The sequence below is a fragment of the Sapajus apella genome, unplaced genomic scaffold (genome assembly GCF_009761245.1).
Source record: "Sapajus apella isolate SASKATOON/1434 unplaced genomic scaffold, GSC_monkey_1.0 scaffold76, whole genome shotgun sequence".
Classification (NCBI taxonomy): Eukaryota; Metazoa; Chordata; class Mammalia; order Primates; family Cebidae; genus Sapajus; species Sapajus apella.
The window spans coordinates 4,370,710-4,389,173 of NW_022437016.1; positions in this window are offsets into that span (position 1 = coordinate 4,370,710).

Sequence of the window (18,464 nt, forward strand, 5' to 3'; positions counted from 1 at the left end):
CTGTGAGACAGAAGTTGTGCTCAGGCCCTCTTTCAAAGGTATGGCATTAGGAACTCAGTATTGTCTTTTTAAATTCAAGATGCTCATTGCATAAAGTATGATCCATTTGCTGATTCACAAATTATGAGGATAAATTATGTCCTTGAAGTATAAACTCAGCTAAGGACTTGAGATGAAAGGAATAATTTAAAGATGGATGGAAACGTTGTGTGTCTGCCATATAAGACAGTCAGTCTAATTTGAGAAGTATTGATTAAATATCTGCTATGTACCCAATCATGTACTTTGCAATTAACGAAGTGTTTGCTTCAACAGAGATGTTCCACGTTATTCAAAGTCAATTTTTTTTCAGTCTGTAAATGAAAATTTAAAAATTTTAAAAACATGCTAAGCAAGCATGGTGGCCTGCACCTGTGGTCCCAGCTGCTTGAGAGGCTAAGGTGGGCAGATAACGTGAACCCAGAACATTGAGACTGGAGTCAGTCATGATCATTACACTGTACTCCAGCCTGGGTAACAAAGCAAGACCTTGTCTCAAAAAAAAAAAAAAAGAAAAAAGTCTTCAAGACAGCCTTTCCCATCCAGACACCCAGAAACCTAGGAGAACAGAACAGTTTCAGGGGCCAGTTCCAGTGTCCTGCTTCCTGCTTAGCCTCGGGACATTGCTGCCTGCATCCCAGCCACTCCAGATCCAGCCTTGGCTCAATGGGGCCCAGGTACAGCTTGGGCCACTGCTTTGAGGTCACAAACCATAAGCCTTGGCAACTTCCACATGGTGTTAGGCCTGTGAATACAAGTACACAGAATGCAAGAGTGAAAGAAGCTTAGTGTCTTCAACCTACTTTACAGAGGATATACGGGAAAACCTGGGTGCCAGGCAGAAGCCTACTGCAGGGGTGGAGTTTTCACAGAGAGCCTCTACTAGGGAAGTGCTGAGGGAAATGTGAGGCTGAAGCCTCCACGCAGAGTTCCCACCTGGGAATTGCCTACTGGAGCTCTGAGAAGGGGGCTGCCACCCTCCAGACCCAGGAATGATAGAGCCAATGGCAGCTGGCATCCTCAGCATAGAAAAGCTGCAGGCACTGGACTCCAACTCATCAGAGCAGCCATGTTGGCTGAATCCAGCAAAGCCACAGAGGTGGATCTGCCCAAGGCCTTGGGAGCCTATTCCCTCACATCAGTGTGCCCCAGATGTGAGTCACAGAGTCCAAGGAGATTATTTTGGAGCTATAAGATTGAATGACTGTCCTGCTACGTTTGAGACTTGCATGGTACCTGTAGCTCTTTTCTTTTGGCTAATGTGTCCCTTTTGGAATGGGAATGTCTACTTAACACCTGTACCACCATTGTATCTCAAGAGTAAATAGCTCATTTTTTAAATTTCACGTGTTTATAGGTTGAAGGAATTCACCTCCAGATATGACTTTGTGCATCAGACTTGGGACTTGGGACTTTTAAGTTAATGCTGGAATGAGTTAAGACTTTGAGAGACTATTGCAAAGGCATGATTGTATTTTGAAATGTGAGAAGAACATAAAATCTGTGGCATCAGTGGTGAAATAATATGGTTTAGATGTTTGTTGCCACCAAATCTCATGTTGAAATGCAACCCCCAGTGTTAGAGGTGGGGCTTAGTGGTAGGTATTAGATCATGGGGGTAGATTTTTCATGAATGGCTTTAGCACCATTTTCTTGGTGATAAGTGAGTTCTCACTTGGTTAGCTCATGTAATATCTGGTTGTTTAAAATAATCCGGTTCTTCTTCTTCCTCCTTTTCCTTCTCCTCCTCCTCCTCCTCTTCTTCTTCTGTCTCTCTCTCTTTCTCTCTCTGCCTCCCTCCCTCCCCCTACCTCTCGCCCCTGCTTTCACTATGTGATACACTGGTTCCACCTTCACCTTCCGCCACGATTGCAAACTTCCTGAGCTTTCACTAGGAGCAGATGCCAGTGCCATGCTTCCTACACATTTTGCAGAACTGTGAGCAACTAAAACTTTTTTCTTTGTAAATTGTTCAGTCTCAGGCATCCTTTTACAGTAACCCAAAAATAAATTAACACATTAGACAAGGTTCTAAAGAGGTTAGATAGGTGGTCCTGAAGTTAAAATGTCTAAATCATATTGCAGTTCTGCAAACTGTGTACCTTGAGGTAAAAAACTCAGCCTTTCTGTGCCTCATTTTTCTCAAATTCAAAAGACGGAAAATAATGATACCTATAGCATAAGCCTAATTTTTAGTAAATTCATTTACAGGCATAACTTGTTTTATTGTGCTTTGCTTTAGGGTACTTTGAAGATACTGAGTTTTTACAAATTGAAAGTTTATGGCAACCTTGTGTGATGCAAGTGTACTAGTGTCACCACTTTCCTCATAACAGGTGCTCTCTTTGAGGCTCCATCTCACATTTTTGTAATTCTCATAATATTTTGAACCTTTTCATTATTATTATATCTGTTATGGTGATCTATGATCTTTGATCCTCCTATTGTAACTGTTTTGGGGCCCCACAAACCACGCCTATGTAAGATAGTGAACTTAATTGATAAATGTATGTGTTTTGACTGCTCCTCTGATCAGCCCTTCCCACTTCTATCCCCCTCTCCTTGGGCCTCCTTATTCACTGAGACACAACAATATTGAAATAACCCCAATCAATAACCTTACAATGGCTCTTAATTGTTCAAGTGAAAGGAAAAGTCACATGTCCCTCACTTTAAATCAAAACTAGAAATGATTAAGCTTAGTGAGGAAGGCATGTTGAAAGCCAAGATAGGCCAACAGCTATGCTTTTGCATCAAACAGTTAGCCAAGTTGTGAATGCAAAGAAAAAGCTATTGAAGAACATACAATGTGCTACTCCAGAGGACATATGAATGATAAGAAAGCAAAACAGCATTATTGTTGATATGGGGAAAGTTGTAGTGGTCTGGATAGAAGATCAAACAGCTAAACATTCCCTTAAGCCAAAGCCTAATCTAGAGCAAGGCCCTGACTCTCTTCAAGCTTATGAAGGACGAGACAGGTGAGGACACTGCAGAAGAAAAGTTTAATCAGCCAGGAGCCATCAGCATCAAGGCAAGACTTCCACCAGTAAAAAGATTATAACTTGCTAAACGTTCAGATAATTGTTAGCATTTTTAGCAATAAAATATCTTTATTTAAGGCATACGCTTTGCTTTTTCAGACATAATGCTATTGTACATTTACTAAACTAGAGTGTAAACACATTTATATGTACTGAGAAATAAGACTTTGAGTGACATAGTTTATTGTAGTATTCGGTTTATTGCAGTGGTCTGGTTCAAAACCTCCAATATTCCCAAAGTAGCCTATGTGACCTTGTATAGTGTTTAGAATCGTTTTTGCACATATTAAAATCTCCTTAAATATGATGATTATTATTGTTTATATTATTAACCAAGGTGCTACTTAATTTCATCATCACTGGTCATTGGAGAAATGCAAATCAAAACCACACTGAGATACCATCTTATGCCAGAGGTGGTATCTCAGTGTGGTTTTGATTTGCATTTCTCCAAAGGAGATCATTAAAAAATCTGGAGACAACAGATGCTGGAGAGGATGTGGACAAATAAGAACACTTTTACACTGTTGGTGGGAGGGTAAATTAGTTCAACCATTGTGGAAAACAATGTGGCGATTCCTCAAGGACCTAGAAATAGAAATTCCATTTGACCCAGCAATACCATTACTGGGTATATACACAAAGGATTATAAAATATTCTATTATAAAGACACATGCGCACATATGCTCATTTTGGCACTGTTTATAATAGCAAAGACCTGGAACCAACCCAAATGTCCATCATCGCTGGACTGGATAAAGAAAATGTGGCACATATACACCATAGAATACTATGTAGCCATAAAAAATGATGAGTTCATGTCCTTTATAGGTACGTGGATGAATCTGGAAACCATCATTCTCAGCAAACTGACACAAGAATAGAAAACCAAACACCATATGTTATCAATCATAGGTGGGTGTTGAACAATTAGAACATGTGGACACAGGGAGGGGAGCATCACACACTGCAGTCAGTAGTGGGGGGCTAGGGGAGGGACAGCAGGGATGAGGAGGGTGGGGAGGGATGATGAGGGGAGATATACCAGATATAGGTGATGGGAGGATGAAGGCAGCAAACTACCTTACCATGTATGTACCTATGCAACAATCCTGCATGATCTGCACATGTGCCCCAGAACCTAAAGTACAATTAAAAAAAGAAAAGAAAAGAAAAGAAAATTAACATCCAGGGAAGTTATATGACATTTTCAGTCAGAAAGAAATTCCTTCACCAGAAAATAACATTAAAAATTTAAAAAAGAATAATTGTAACCCCAACAAAGATTTGTATAACCTTCTAGGCTTGCAAGTCCTATTAGATAGGAACACTTATTCCACTTACAAGAGAAGATCCAGAGAGGTTAAGGGATCACTTCAAGGTTGCCCAAGTAATTCATAGTAAAGCTAGAATATAAATCTGGATAATCAGTGCCACAACTCTCTCTGTTCCTTTAAAATCACAAGGTTGAAAGTAGATATAAGCACCCACTCACATCCCCTTGTGCCTCCCTAAATCCTTGACACCTGAATCGGTTCCATAAGAAAGGTTTGGGAAGTTAGGAGATGAGGGTATAACAAGGTCAATGTATCTGTCAGAGTGTCTGTTCATCTGCCTATCAATCATTTGTCTTCCAGTTACTGTCTGTGGATCTGGGGGATGTTAAGCCCTGATTGAACTTAGCAGAACATGCTTCCTCTCTCTCCAGAGTACTGCTACAGTCTGCCTGTCTCCCCAAGTGCTCCTTTGAGCCCACTGGGAAACCTTGAAGTCTCCTTTGAAACTCTGAGCCCCATGCCCCCAGGCAGATGTCCAAGGACGTTTGCTCACTTAATGGTCTGCTCAAGACATTTGAGGATGCACACTATCTCCCTATCAGCCTTCTGAAACATGCATTATCCATCCGTCCTTGAAGCGGGTCCCTTGGTGGAGTGATTAAAACAGTCCTGTGTTGGATAAACCCAGTGCAATTTTCCAAAAGTCATCATCTCTGCATTTCCCCTGCTGCAGCCGAGCACCTCGCCTCCAATTTCTGGGCTTGCTCATTTGTTTTCCTTCAGACAATCTTAGAGACACTCTTTCAGTGACCTCTGCTAAGGGAAGAGAACAGTACATACATATCCAACATTATGCAGCCACAGTGACAAATTGGTCTATTTTTTATGCTTGACAGAAATGGGAGGGGTGGGAAACAGGAGAGACGTATCAACTCATGATGTGTTTGACCACTGGTAGTCAAAGTTTCGAAAAAACTTGTTTTTTTTCTTTCTTTTTTCTTCCTTATATCTGTTCCCAGCTTATTCCTTTAATTAGCCCTGGAATGTGACATTTCCAAAGCAGGCTGCAATACTAGTAGATATGAAGCCATATGACCAAAATAAATTTTTTTAGTACTCTCCTAAACCATCTTCTCTTCTTAACCTCTCCCCACAGTCTGTCCTTGGTGAGTGAAACAGTCGCTCTCCAGTTAATCTGCTATTCAAATGCTGGACGCATTTCTACGCCACTCTCTTCTTTATTCCTCATGTCATTAAGTCCTATTGATTCCTCCTTAGAAACATATTGTTTGTTCACCTCTCTTTGCATTTCTACATTGTGTCCCTAGTATGGGTTTATGAAGGGGTGATACTCCTACATCTGCATTTGGTTAGTTTTTTGTTATTTCAACAACATTTGGTTGCACTGCATAATCACTTATTGTTTTGAATCATATTGTAATGAATATAAAGCACGCTTGGACTGATTATCCTTCTTCGCCTGTGTGGCGTTGCACGCATGTTCTTCCCTGAAAGGTGCAGTCATTCAGGGTTTCATTGTCCACAGTGTCTCTCAAACCAGAAAGCAACCACAAGGATGAATGGTAGATGGGTGGAGAATTTATCTTTGGTGATCTTGATCATAGAGGGATTAAGGTGGCTGGGAGATTACTCAATGCAGTTAATTGTGATATTGAATTGTTCACTTCTAAATAGATTAGATGCAAAGAAAGAAATCAGAAAAGTGAATAGCTACATCACTCCTTCTCTGGGTGGCTATTTTCCTTACTCCATGTGCTCTTACTGGGCCCATCCCACTATACTCTCATAAGTCCTTATTGATCTACTCCTCTATACACAAGATACTGGACTCCTTGTGAAATAAAACAAGTCTGCCTTTTCTGACCAATATATCCTCAGCCTCTACAGAATTTCTCAGTGTTTCTGAATAGATGCTTAGTGTTTTTTGAATTGAGTTGAACTGTAATAGTCCTTGGGGCTAGAGACTTTATAACTTAACTTTCATTTTAAAATCACCCTTTTTCTTCTCCTGTTTTTTTTTTTATTTTTCTTTTGCTTTTGCTCAGTATTTTAATTTTTTTTTTCTCTTCTTTCCTTCTTTTTTAAAGAATCCTATCTGGTCTTAGTTATTAATGAGAAATAGAAAGAAGGAAAATTGTTTACCAACTGGGTCAGAACATTATATTGCAGGAGTACATTGCTTGGAAATTATTGCACTCCAAGCAGGAAAATGCATAGAAGGAGACAAAACTCCTGGCAAAGTATGAGATCACCTGTGCAAGGTGTTAGTTAGTATGATTATGCTTGCAAGTAAAAAAGAAAAGCCCTAATGTAAACTAACTTATGCAATGATGGTATTTATTATTTCACATTATGAAATTTCTGAATGTAGGGTAGGCTTCAGCGCAAACAGATTCAGTGTCTTCAAGAAGCTGAACCTTTTCCATCTCTCCTTTCTGCTACTTTTGAAATATAAGTTTTAATCACAAACTCACTTCCTAAAGTCAGGAGACGGGGCAAATAGGATGTTGTTTTTCTTTATATACATTGAGCAGGGAACAAAATTCCCAACCTTGAAATATCCTTCTTCCTCTACCCAATTTGGAATACTTTTTGATGAATAAGAGGCGTCAGCATAATGGTATACACTCATTGGCTTGTCGGGTTCCCAAACCCATCAGTGGTAAAGAGAGAAGAGTTACCATGATTTACTAAGACTAGGATTTCTCAACTATAGCACTACTGCCATTTAGGAACCAGTCAATCCTTTGGCCTGGGATGCAATTCTGTTCATTGGAGAAGCATCATCCCTAGCTTGCTAGATTCCAGTCGCACTCCTCCCAAGTTATGACAAAAATATCTCCACACATTGCCATATGTTCTCTCGGGGGTAAAGTTGTCCCTGGGTTGAGAACCACTGACTAGGACCAATTAACTTGAACATCTGAGAATTAATCATGATGTCCACTATAATTAGCAATCCCTCTTTTGACTAATCCTCTCCTTTACAAAGTAAACTTTTAAAGTTGTAAGTTTTATTTTAAAATGTCCATTTTACTTACAAGGTCTTTATCATGGTATGCCAAGACTTTCCCACAGTAACAGGTCTTGTTGATGTTTGCTTCAAAAATATCAGGATGTAGAGTGTACACTGTCTACATGTCATCTAAATTTCACCCTGTTTTTGCTTCATACTAACCATGCTAGTTTCCAGTATGGTGCCTTTTCAGTAACCCAAAAAGTGCTCTCTGAGGAGAGCAACCTGTTTCTGGATACTCACTGTCATTGAGAGAAAGAGGAGAAGGGAGAGAGAAAAGAAATGAGAGGGGGAAACGTGACATTGGTAGCAAGCAATGTTATCCCTATGCTTTAGAATAGTTGCCTTTTTTTGGCTTTCATTCTATAAACACTGTGTTCATAGAGCACCGTATTGAATGTCTTACATGCATTATCTTATTTAATCTACAATAATACAGGCAATGTAAGCATTTGTATATCCACTTTACAAGTGAGGAAACTGAGGCCAAGCGATGCTTTATCTTTGCCTAAGCTCAGAAACTACTGCATTTATACATTTATAGTACAGGAAACTATGGGGATGCCACAGAAACACAATTTGAACCTAGCATCCTGCCCCTCCAAATTTACCATTTTATAGTCCAACATCTGCCAATATCTATGTTACTCTTCTTTTATGAGTCCATCCCTCAGATCTCTAACCATCTAGGATTCCATCATTATAAGGAACAGGGATCCTGGGCACACAGAGTGAGAGGCGGTAGGGAGAGCTCTGAAAGAAAAGAGAGGTCAGCGGAGCAAAAGCCTGCTCTTCCTTTTAGATTCATCTCTACAAGGCTGCCTTCTGACTTGTGTGATAAATCCTGCTCCCTCAAGTCACTTTCTTCAGCCACAGCTGCACACAACACAGTCATCATCATCAGAGGGGTCATCTCCTAATGGCGAAGGACAGCTCAGCAGAGGAAATTATAACAGAGAACACACACTGCCTATATAGATCCTTCATGCAGAAAGGACTGGGTGCAGAATTCTAACTCTGTTCCTTGTAGCTCTCCATTGCCTTCCATTCCTTTTCCAATTACCCCAGTTGGAACCACATTTTTCAAGTCTCTTAACTGGCCCCCCTGACTTTTCTCTTCCTCCACCAATCCATTTTGCTTAATTGGATTAATTTTTTTTCCTGAAGGACTTAACATTTCACTTCTTTGTTAAAGAAATGAACATACAAATCAATGAAGAGTTGTAATAAGAAGCAGCCAAGCTATGGCTTCTCGGCTCATCGTGCACAATCCTGGGCACAGTGTCCCCACCCTCCTATGATCTGGTCTCAGATCCCACTGCTCTATCAGATGTCATTACACCGAGCCTCTTGCATCATACACATGGAGACTGTTCCCCTCTGTGTCTTTGCTCATTCTGCTTAGAATGCTCTGGTAACTGCATATCTAGGTTGCCTTGTTTCAACAATCCCACTTTTTACACGCTGACATGCTAGAGTCATTATACCCATTCTACAGAAAACCAAAATGTAAGAAATGGGATTTGAGTCATGAAGTGTATAGGTTGTAGAGCAGGGCACCGGAATCCGTGTCTTCAGATTTTCTAATGCTTCATCTGATGTAGTACCATTACTGCCTCTTAATTGAAGCATACACATGTACATTCAAAATCACACCCAGCCCTATTTCTCACAGCTGCTTTATCTTCAGAGTTCAGCTGGTAATATCAATGCAGCCCATTTAAGGGCATTATCAACAAACCTTCTCTCATGCTCCCTTTGTTCTAAACTCAAAGGAATTATTTCTGTGATATTAATTCTGAAGCCGCTGTAGCATTTGTATAGGAGATGACATCGCCCCTTATCTTAATTGCATATTTGGAAAACCTGCCCTGTGCTTGCTTCGTATGGCATGCCATTTGGTGTTTATGACCATCATACTGGAGTTAACAGCATATGGGGAACTCACCCACTCTGAATACTAAGCTTATCGAATCTCTCTCCTAGAGCTGACATGAGAAATAACTAATAAAAATGATTACAATAATAGAGGGTCATATAAATGCCAAATGCAATAGGGATTCTTTATTCTAAAGTTTCTTAATCTCTTCTCCACCATCATAGAAGTGTGGGAGGGGGAAGGTAAGATATCCTGGATAAATAATGAGCAACACTTTCTCAAGCTTTATTTCAAATTTTTCTATTGAGGCTTAGGATGCAATTTTAAGGTCAATCTGAAGGTGAAGTGAAGTTTCAGCGATGACTGAATTAGAAATTGTGTGGCCTTTCCAAAGACCTCTATTTGTACATATGCATTTTTCCCCAGCCAGCAATAATAATAATATCAGAAGATACAGGAATAATGCTTAACTAAATCAGATACAGATGGCTGTTTTGTCAAGCGTAGGCAATTTTTATCATTTTAAAACCTTTTGTTTTTGTAAAAGGAAGAAAAGGGGACATGTTCCCTAGATTGTTTTTTAAAGAGGGAAAAGCATATGTTTTTTAATTTGAAATGGAATATTAATGGTGTAATCTCCTAAGAATTGCTGTGCTAGAGTGAATTGTGGAAAATGCATTTACTTGCAAGCTTTCTGGTAATTTCTTCTCTGACTTAGAGAGTTAGCGGCATATTATATCTGCCTCCCTTTCCAAGAGAATACTGTACACACACCCTGAGAGTCAATTTCCTGAGCCTCTTTTACTAGATCATCTTGTTTTCTTTGTTTATATTATTGATTTAGGTAAAATCATTTGGTGAATATTGAGTGTTCACCTAAGTGAGAAGGTTGTAATATGCGGCAAGTAGACAGAGAGGGTTATAATGTAACTGGGATAATAAAGCCTTATATCTCCACTGAAATTTACAGTTTGCATTATCCTATTTGAACTTTAGCATACATCTAAGAGTTATGGGGATAGAGACTACCATTTCAATTTTATAGTTGGGAAGTCAAAGCACGGAGAACTTAATTGGCTTTCCAGTGGCCCCCTCCTCCTGCACAGCCAGTAATTGAGCCAGAATTGGAACCTTAGCCAGTCAATCTCATGTTCCTTCTGCACAGAGCTGCTTCCAGATTAAACTTCAACCAATCCATCCAGAAGCATTTATAGAGTGCCTACTGTTTAGCTGGCACTTAGTTAAAATAGTGACAGACATAACAACCTTTTAGATGCTGTTTCTGCACACAAGATGCTTTCCACTGAGTCTAAAAGACAAGATAGAAATGTATGAACTACTTAATAAGTTATAAGTATGAACAACTGCATGATCTATGTATGATGGTAACATGAGAGGTCTTACTGAGATGGAGGCCTTTTATAAAGACCCTAAAAATGAGTAGAAAATTAATGATGAGATGGCTGACATTATGTAAGCTATTACTGTGTTCCAGTCACTTGAGTTATAACTTCATTCACTCATTCAACAAACATTGTCTGCCTTTTGATCCAAAGAAGATATATGGAGACTTACAGGAAAACAAACAAAAAAAATTCTGGTTCAGGCTTTTTAATGACCAGGAGCATGTGACTTCATTTTTTGGTCCTCATTTTATTTATCTGAAAAAAAATGGATTCAATTTTTAAAGTTTCTGTGAATAGTGAATAAAATGAAATGTTTGCAAATAAGAATAACCTTATGATAATGCGTTTTTGTTGAATTTATTATTGTTATTATTATAATTACTACTCTTTGGTAAGGACTAGAAATGCAAAAATGAATAGGAAAATTACACTAGTCTTAAGAAACTCCATCTAGTAAAAGAGATCATACGTATCACCTCCTTAACCCATTCCTTTATCCTTTTCTCCTCCCTCTCTTCCTTCCTTCCTTTTGCATCTTTTCCTTCCTTTTATCTTTCATTTCTTCCCTCCCTCTCTGCTAGGCAAAAAGCAAGGTGTTTAACTTTCAAGAATGTATTAGGTACTGACCAAGCCCTGAAAGAGATCTCAATATAGAGGGGAAAATAATTCACAAGCCACTAGTCAGACTTAATGTCACTTAAAGAGTGACCACCAGACCATGTGTCCCTGGAATGCAATAGGAGGTCCCCATTACTATCTACTAACCTGAATCTAATCAATCCTCTGGACATAACTTTCAGATTTTAGGAAATATACATGATAAAGGGACATATAATAATACTATAAAAATGGAATCAGATATGATACATAACGTGGGAAATTGTGCATGACAGGTGACCCAGTTTTTTTTTAAGTAAAAATAATGTTAATTCTGTAAGAGAGAAAAGAAATTCCTTTTATGCCTAGTTCAAAAGCAAGCACAAGTTAGTTACACTATAAAGAACAGAATGGTGTTTCCTTACAGGGGGCATATATACTCAAAGGAACATATGGCTGGACATCATCTGGCTCATAAACTGTGTGGTCTAAGGAGTGTGCATGTACTTCTACAGACATGGCTTTGTAAAATGTACTGAAATATAGACTTAGGATGTGTATTACTAAACTCTAAATCAAAAACATTTTAATTAACTAATATAAAGAGGGAGGGAGAACTGTTACTAATTAAAGTAAACTTAAGCATTTCAAATACATTAAAAGTGTAGATCTTGTTCAGGTTCTGATTTGGTAGTTAAAAACTATACAATGTGGAAATATTGAATACAGATTGAATATTAGATGATAAAAATTGCAAAATTCTGTTGTGCAAAAATAGTAATATGGTAATATGAATGAGGAGCAAGGAGGGGAAAATGAGGGAAACTGGGAGGAGTCCGGAGGGAGAGGAAAGAGTTCTGCTCTATTAGAGATAATTACTGAATTAATTATTGAAATATATGATAAGATGTGCGGTATTTACCTCATAGGACTCTAGGGCAGGGGTCAATTAACTATGATCAATGGGCCAAGTTCAGCTACTAACTGTTCTTATAAATAAAGTTATATTAGAACTCACCCGGTCTCATTTATTTACGATCTCATTTATTTACATACTATTTATGGGTGCTTTTGCATCACAATGGAGAATTGAGTAATTATGACAGTAATTTCTCCCTTAAAAGCTGAAAATATTTACTATCTGACGAACAGTTTGTCAACCCCTGCTGTGGAGAGGGAGTGGTAGAAAAAACGAGAAAGAAAGGGAAGGGAGGGAGGAAAGAAGGAGGGAAGGAAGGAATAAAGGAACAAAGGGAAGGAGGGAGGGACAGAGGGAGGAAGGGAGGGAGGGAGGATATATAACAGTAGACAGGACCCAAGGCTTACCTTAAATGCAAAGACAGCCCACTATTTCTATTGCTGCCCCGTTTCAAGCTATAACCATCATCTCACATTTTCTAGTGGTTTCTAACTGGTCTAACATTGCTTGTCCTCCTACTTTCTTTTCTCTATATTGAAGCCAAAATGATCCACTTGTAACAAATTAGATCATACCACTGTCTACAATGAAAAATTCATTGGAAAAAATGTATACTTTAGTCAATAATATGACCATAAATGAACTGGCATCACTCAGTCTCATGGGCTGAGTTTTCTAACAGTCTGTCTTCTTGTTATTCTTGGTAACCTCCAAGCCTATTCCAAAGTCAAGACTTTTTATTTCATGCATGTTAACTGGAAACACCTTTATTTGGGTCTTTGATTCATTTCATCTATCATTGAAGTCTCATCAGATAAACCATTAAACCTACTGAAATAGCTTCCTCATCCCCAATTAATCTATATTCTCTATTATCATACACTGATTTTTTCAGAGTCTGTGTATTCACTTGTTATCTTGTATATGGTTTTCTCATCCACTAGAAAGTAAGCTACCTATAAATAGAAAATAACTTATCTTGCTTCTTACTCCATTTTCACCCTTAAGAAAAAATAAAACAAAAAATATAGGGGAAGTAAAAAAAAAAGAAAAAATTCAGAAACTAGATTTAAAGTGATAGAGATATTCTAAAACAAAGAACATGGAAATTTGCATGAAGTAAGAAGCAAAAAGCTGATAGATATAAGAGGCTCTGCACAGTAGAAGTCCAAGGGAGATGGAAGAAACAGCAGTTCACCATGATTCAACTCACCAGACATTTACGAAACACTTGACTGTCAAAAATGTGATGCCAGGCTCTGCGGGGATAGAAATATCTAACACAAATTACTTTACGCACAGTCTAATAGTAATAATGGTAAAGATAATTAATAATAGCAAAGCTATTAACCAATATTGATAATTTCCTATGTTCTTTTCCCTGTTTAAAGATTTTATGAGAATTACCCCATTGACATTTATTTGTCACAACAACACAATGAGACATGTACTATTAGAACACACATTTCAAGAGAAGGGAACTGAACTGCAAGGAATAATGACTTGTTAAGAGCTAGTAGGTGAAATACTTTGAACCAGCTGCCAATGTAAGGACAATATTAGTGAAGTATTTGCCAAATCCTTCTGCACAAAGGAAGGGATAGGATGATCTATCAGGACATGCTAGAGAAAGCTTCTTAGATGAAGAAGGACAAAATTGGTCTGTGCCTAATGAAATATGAAAGGTATTGCTACCTAGAGGTTAGGGTGATTGGTTCTCCAGGATGATAGAAGGCCATGAGTAACACTACAGAGATGTCAAAACACAGCTAAGTACTTAACTGCTAGACTTTAATATCTGATAGTACTTAAAGTTGAAATCCCCCTCTCGTAAGTAGCAGCTCTGTGACATTAAGGTGATATCCCTGATTTCTGACCCTATAAAATATCATCTGTCTCATTGGATTGTACTGAGAATTAAGGTAATCCTTGCGTTTCAAGCACAGTGCCTGGCACATAGCAATCACTGAAATTTTATTCAGCTCTTACTCCTTGCATTCAGAAACAATAAATAAGCAATCAACAATAAACAAGCATCAAAAAAATTGTGTAAGTTTGTAAAAGGTACTCTGAGACTACCCTTCTTAGCTCTCAATGTGAGAAGTTTGGACTTGGTTCCATAAATCTAGGGTTTCAGACTCACAAAAATGAGGCTAAGTGCACTAGAAAGAAATTCTAGGCAGTTGCAGTTAAGAGGTGAACTCAGGAGGGCACCTGAATGTATTGTGTTTTATGACTATTATTATACACAGTTCATGGCTAAATAAAAGAAAACTTCATTAAGAGTCAAAAGCAGCCACTAATTTGAGACCTATAATTTGCGAGCACTGCAGAAGCAGTGGTACTCTTTTGAGTAAGAACACACTCCAACTTTGTTCGGAAGTGCTACTCAAACAGCAGCGTGGAGAATCGATGAAGTGGGTAGAGACTTAAGTCAGAGGGTCAATTTGAAGGGTATTGAAATCAAGTGAGCAGTGAGTATCTGAGCAAGGAAAATGCCTTGACCTTCACTCCTCCATCAAAATACTACCCATTCCTGACCTCTACCCACTAGATGCCAGTAGCACTCTTCTCTGGTCATGTCAATCAAAAATGTCTTCAGACATTTCTGTATGTCCTTTGGGTAAGGACAGAGTTCCATTATACACATTAAACACTTTTGCAGGGAATTGAAGAAGACAAGGGTGATTAGACAAGCATGGGTTTGTTCAAAGGGGGAAAAAATGATTCTAGACCCAAAACAGAAAATTTTAAAAACAGAAAATACAGGTATCGAGTTTAATTATTTTAAAATCCAGAATGTCCAGAAGTTTTAAAAATGATTTTGAGCAACCCTCAGAACCACAGAATTAGCTCTGGAAGACCCAGGCGTAGTTCAGGGACTAAGGTTGGTGATGTTGCTGACAAGCCTGAGAATGTTAAGACCAGCTGTCCCAGGGTGATGATGGTGACTTTACTGCAACAAGTTTCTTGTAGCCGAGACAGAAAGATAGGCATTAAAATGTCAAAGTCAAATATCAGAGACTGGCATTCAGAAAGGTGATGGGGGTAACCAATTAAAACTTTCTTCCATTGTGAAATAGCTCTTTCTATAGCACAACAGAAAAGTCTGTCTGAGAAGCTACATAAATCTGTGTCTTCCATGGACATATTTATTAAAACGATTCTTCCTAACAGATTGCATTGCACTCTACTGTAAAAATATTTGTGCTCTGGGCAATGCAGATAATTTTAAAAAGGATAAAGTCCTTGATCCTACATGTTCTCTAGTCCTGTGCCAACCAATATGATAGTTACAAGGCACATGGGAGATGAATGAGCACTTAAAATGTGGCTAGTCCAAATTGAGATGTGACAGAAGTGTGAAATACAGTACAGAATTCAAGTTTTCCAAATGAAAAAGTAAAATATTTTATTAGTACTTTTGTTTGTTATATGTTGAAAAATAGTATTTTTGATATATTGAGTTAAAATAAACTTTAATTTTACCTGTACTTTATTTTTGTGGCGTGGCTACTTGAAAAATTAAAATTCTCATCTGGTTTTCATTTATGGCTCACATTTTTACTGGACATTGCTGCTCTAAACAATAAAGCTTTCTGCTGGCACCTGGTATAATTGGCACCTTACTGCCCCATCAAAATACTACCATCAAAATACTACCCATTCCAGAACCTTAAAGGATAGTGCTTCACTTCATCCTTTTATGAAATTTTAACCACATGAGATATTCTGAGAGGTCCTCTGGGACATTTTTAAATTCTTATAATGTATGTATCTTAGCTTTCCTTGTATTTTTTACATTTATTTTACCTGAACATAAATTCTTTGAAGACAAGGATCATATAAAACACATTTATATCACCCATAGAGCCTAGTATAGTACTTTATATTTTTTAAAATAAAATTCATCCCAGGGGCTTGTAATTTGTTGTGAAAATGCCCCAGGGATCTCAGAAATCTTGTTATAAGAAAGGGGGGCACTTATCCCCTAGTTTCTGCTTTTGAGACATTGTAGCTACTAAGGTAGATCATCAACAGGCTTGGAAAGAAAGAAAAAAGATGCACAATGAGTTCTAAGAATGGGGAAGTTTAGACTGATACTAAAGGAGAAGTTAACAAAACATGTGTGCATCTATGTACAAGACAGCTGAAAGAGAGAAATAGAAACAGACTGATTGACAGAGGCTGAAAAATGCTGATCTTCTGATTCTGCTAGGGACTAACATTCAGTCCATGCTATGGTTTGATCACATGTGTCCCTCCAAAATTTATACTCTGGAACTTAAACCCTAAGGTGATAGAATTAAGAAGTGGGCCCTTTTGGGGCAATTAAGCCATGAGGGTTCCGTTCTCATGAATAGGATTCATGTCCTTATAAAAAAAAATCTTAAGAGTGTGAGTTTGCCCTTCTGCTCTTCCACCATGTGAAGACATAGAAGCAAAGAGCCATCTTGGAAGCTGAAAGCAGCTCTCACCAGACGCCAAATCCACTGACATCTTCCCAGTGGAATTCCCAGCCTCTAGAGTTGTAGGAAATAAATTTGTGTTCTATAAATTACCTAGTTTAAGGTATTTTGTTTGGCAGCCTGAATGAACTAAGCCAGTCCAATTGGTCAGATTTTAAATTGCTTACTCAAGTAGCCAAATTCCTGTCATATATCACTATTAGCTTTCAAGGTATGATGAAATTTAAGTTTATATTTCCTTCACAACACAATCCAATGTGAGGAATTAAGGGTTGAGGGGATGCTCTACTCTGCACAGTAGTTCAAGGCCCACACTCCCTTCATTTTGTGACTTTTCTTGCTCTAGGTGACAGAGTCCTCTCCATTCAGCTATTGAAAGAAGAAAAAGAGAGTTGGAGAGGTTTATTAAAGGGTCAGTCCCAGAAGTGTCATACGTAACTTTCATTCCCATCCTATTGAACCAAACTCTATCAAATGGTCATAGCTGACTTTAAAGAAAGGGTAGAAAACGTGGTCCAGATGTGGGTTAAAGAAGAGGAGTTCAAGCATATGATCGAATACCAGAATCTCTAACATGGTAGACTACCTGCAGAACAGGGATTTAAATTATTTATTTCTGATTTATTCCTTTAATACAGAAATTCTCAGCCCTGACATCATTGACATTTGGGGTAGGATAAATTATTTATGCAGGACTGTCCTGTGTATTGTAGCATGTTCAGTAGCGTTCCTGGCCTCCATCCACTAGATGCCAGTAGAACTCCTCTCTGGTCATGTCAATCAAAAATGTCTTGGGGCATTTCCATAAGTCCTTCAGGTAGGGGGAGGGTTCCCTGATACACAGCTAAACCTCCAGCATCATGCCAGGGAGAACCAACTGCAGACAGCAGGCCTTATCTCAATTGTCAACCTATTTATGTGCCTGTGCATGTTTCTCTCCACTATCATCTTCCTGATTTTCTTATTTCATGATCAATAACTTGCCTCTGGATTCTATTTTTAATACCTATTTTGTCTTCATTTTCTGGAATATTGAATTCCTCTTCCTACAATTCTTGAATCCACATGCTTAGTCCAAGGTATAGCCTTTCTCCTTGTTTCTAATGGTAACAGGAATCATACAACTAAAAGTACCATATTCCAAGAATGTCAAAAAAAAATTGGCATTTATGTTGCTGCTACCACATCTTGCACTTTTGGTAGACACCTCTAATCAATCATGATATCCTTCCCTCCTGAGGCTGGAGGCCCCTTCAGAATCCAGGCAACACTTGAGGCAGTCACTGTTGATTGATCAGAACTGGTCTAAGAGATTAAAACTATGTATTCTCCAAGCTCTGGTCCAATACCTTCATTTTAGAGCTAAATAAACTGAGACCCAGGTGTTAAAATCAATCACCAAGGCCACATAGAGTTTTGATTCTTTAGCCTCCTGTTTCTTCTTCTGCCCATGCAGTATAAAATCAGAAGGCTTGTCTAAGTCCTGTAAGACTTCATTGGAAACAGCACCTTGGAAAGGGTTGCTAAAAGCAGAAGTATTGCTTGGAGGGGCAGTTGGGGTGAACTTGACTTTAGCCAGGTTCTCTTTTCACTGTCTTCTGAACAACACCCAATCTAGTATATTGTGCAAAGATTGAAGGGATGCTATTAACCCCACCACTATGATTTTTTATTTTTTTTGAGACAGAGTTTCACTTTTGTTGCCCAGGCTGTGGTGCAATGGCACAATCTCCGCTCACCACAACCTCTGCCTCCCGGGTTCAAGCAATTCTCCTGCCTCAGTCTCTTGAGTATCT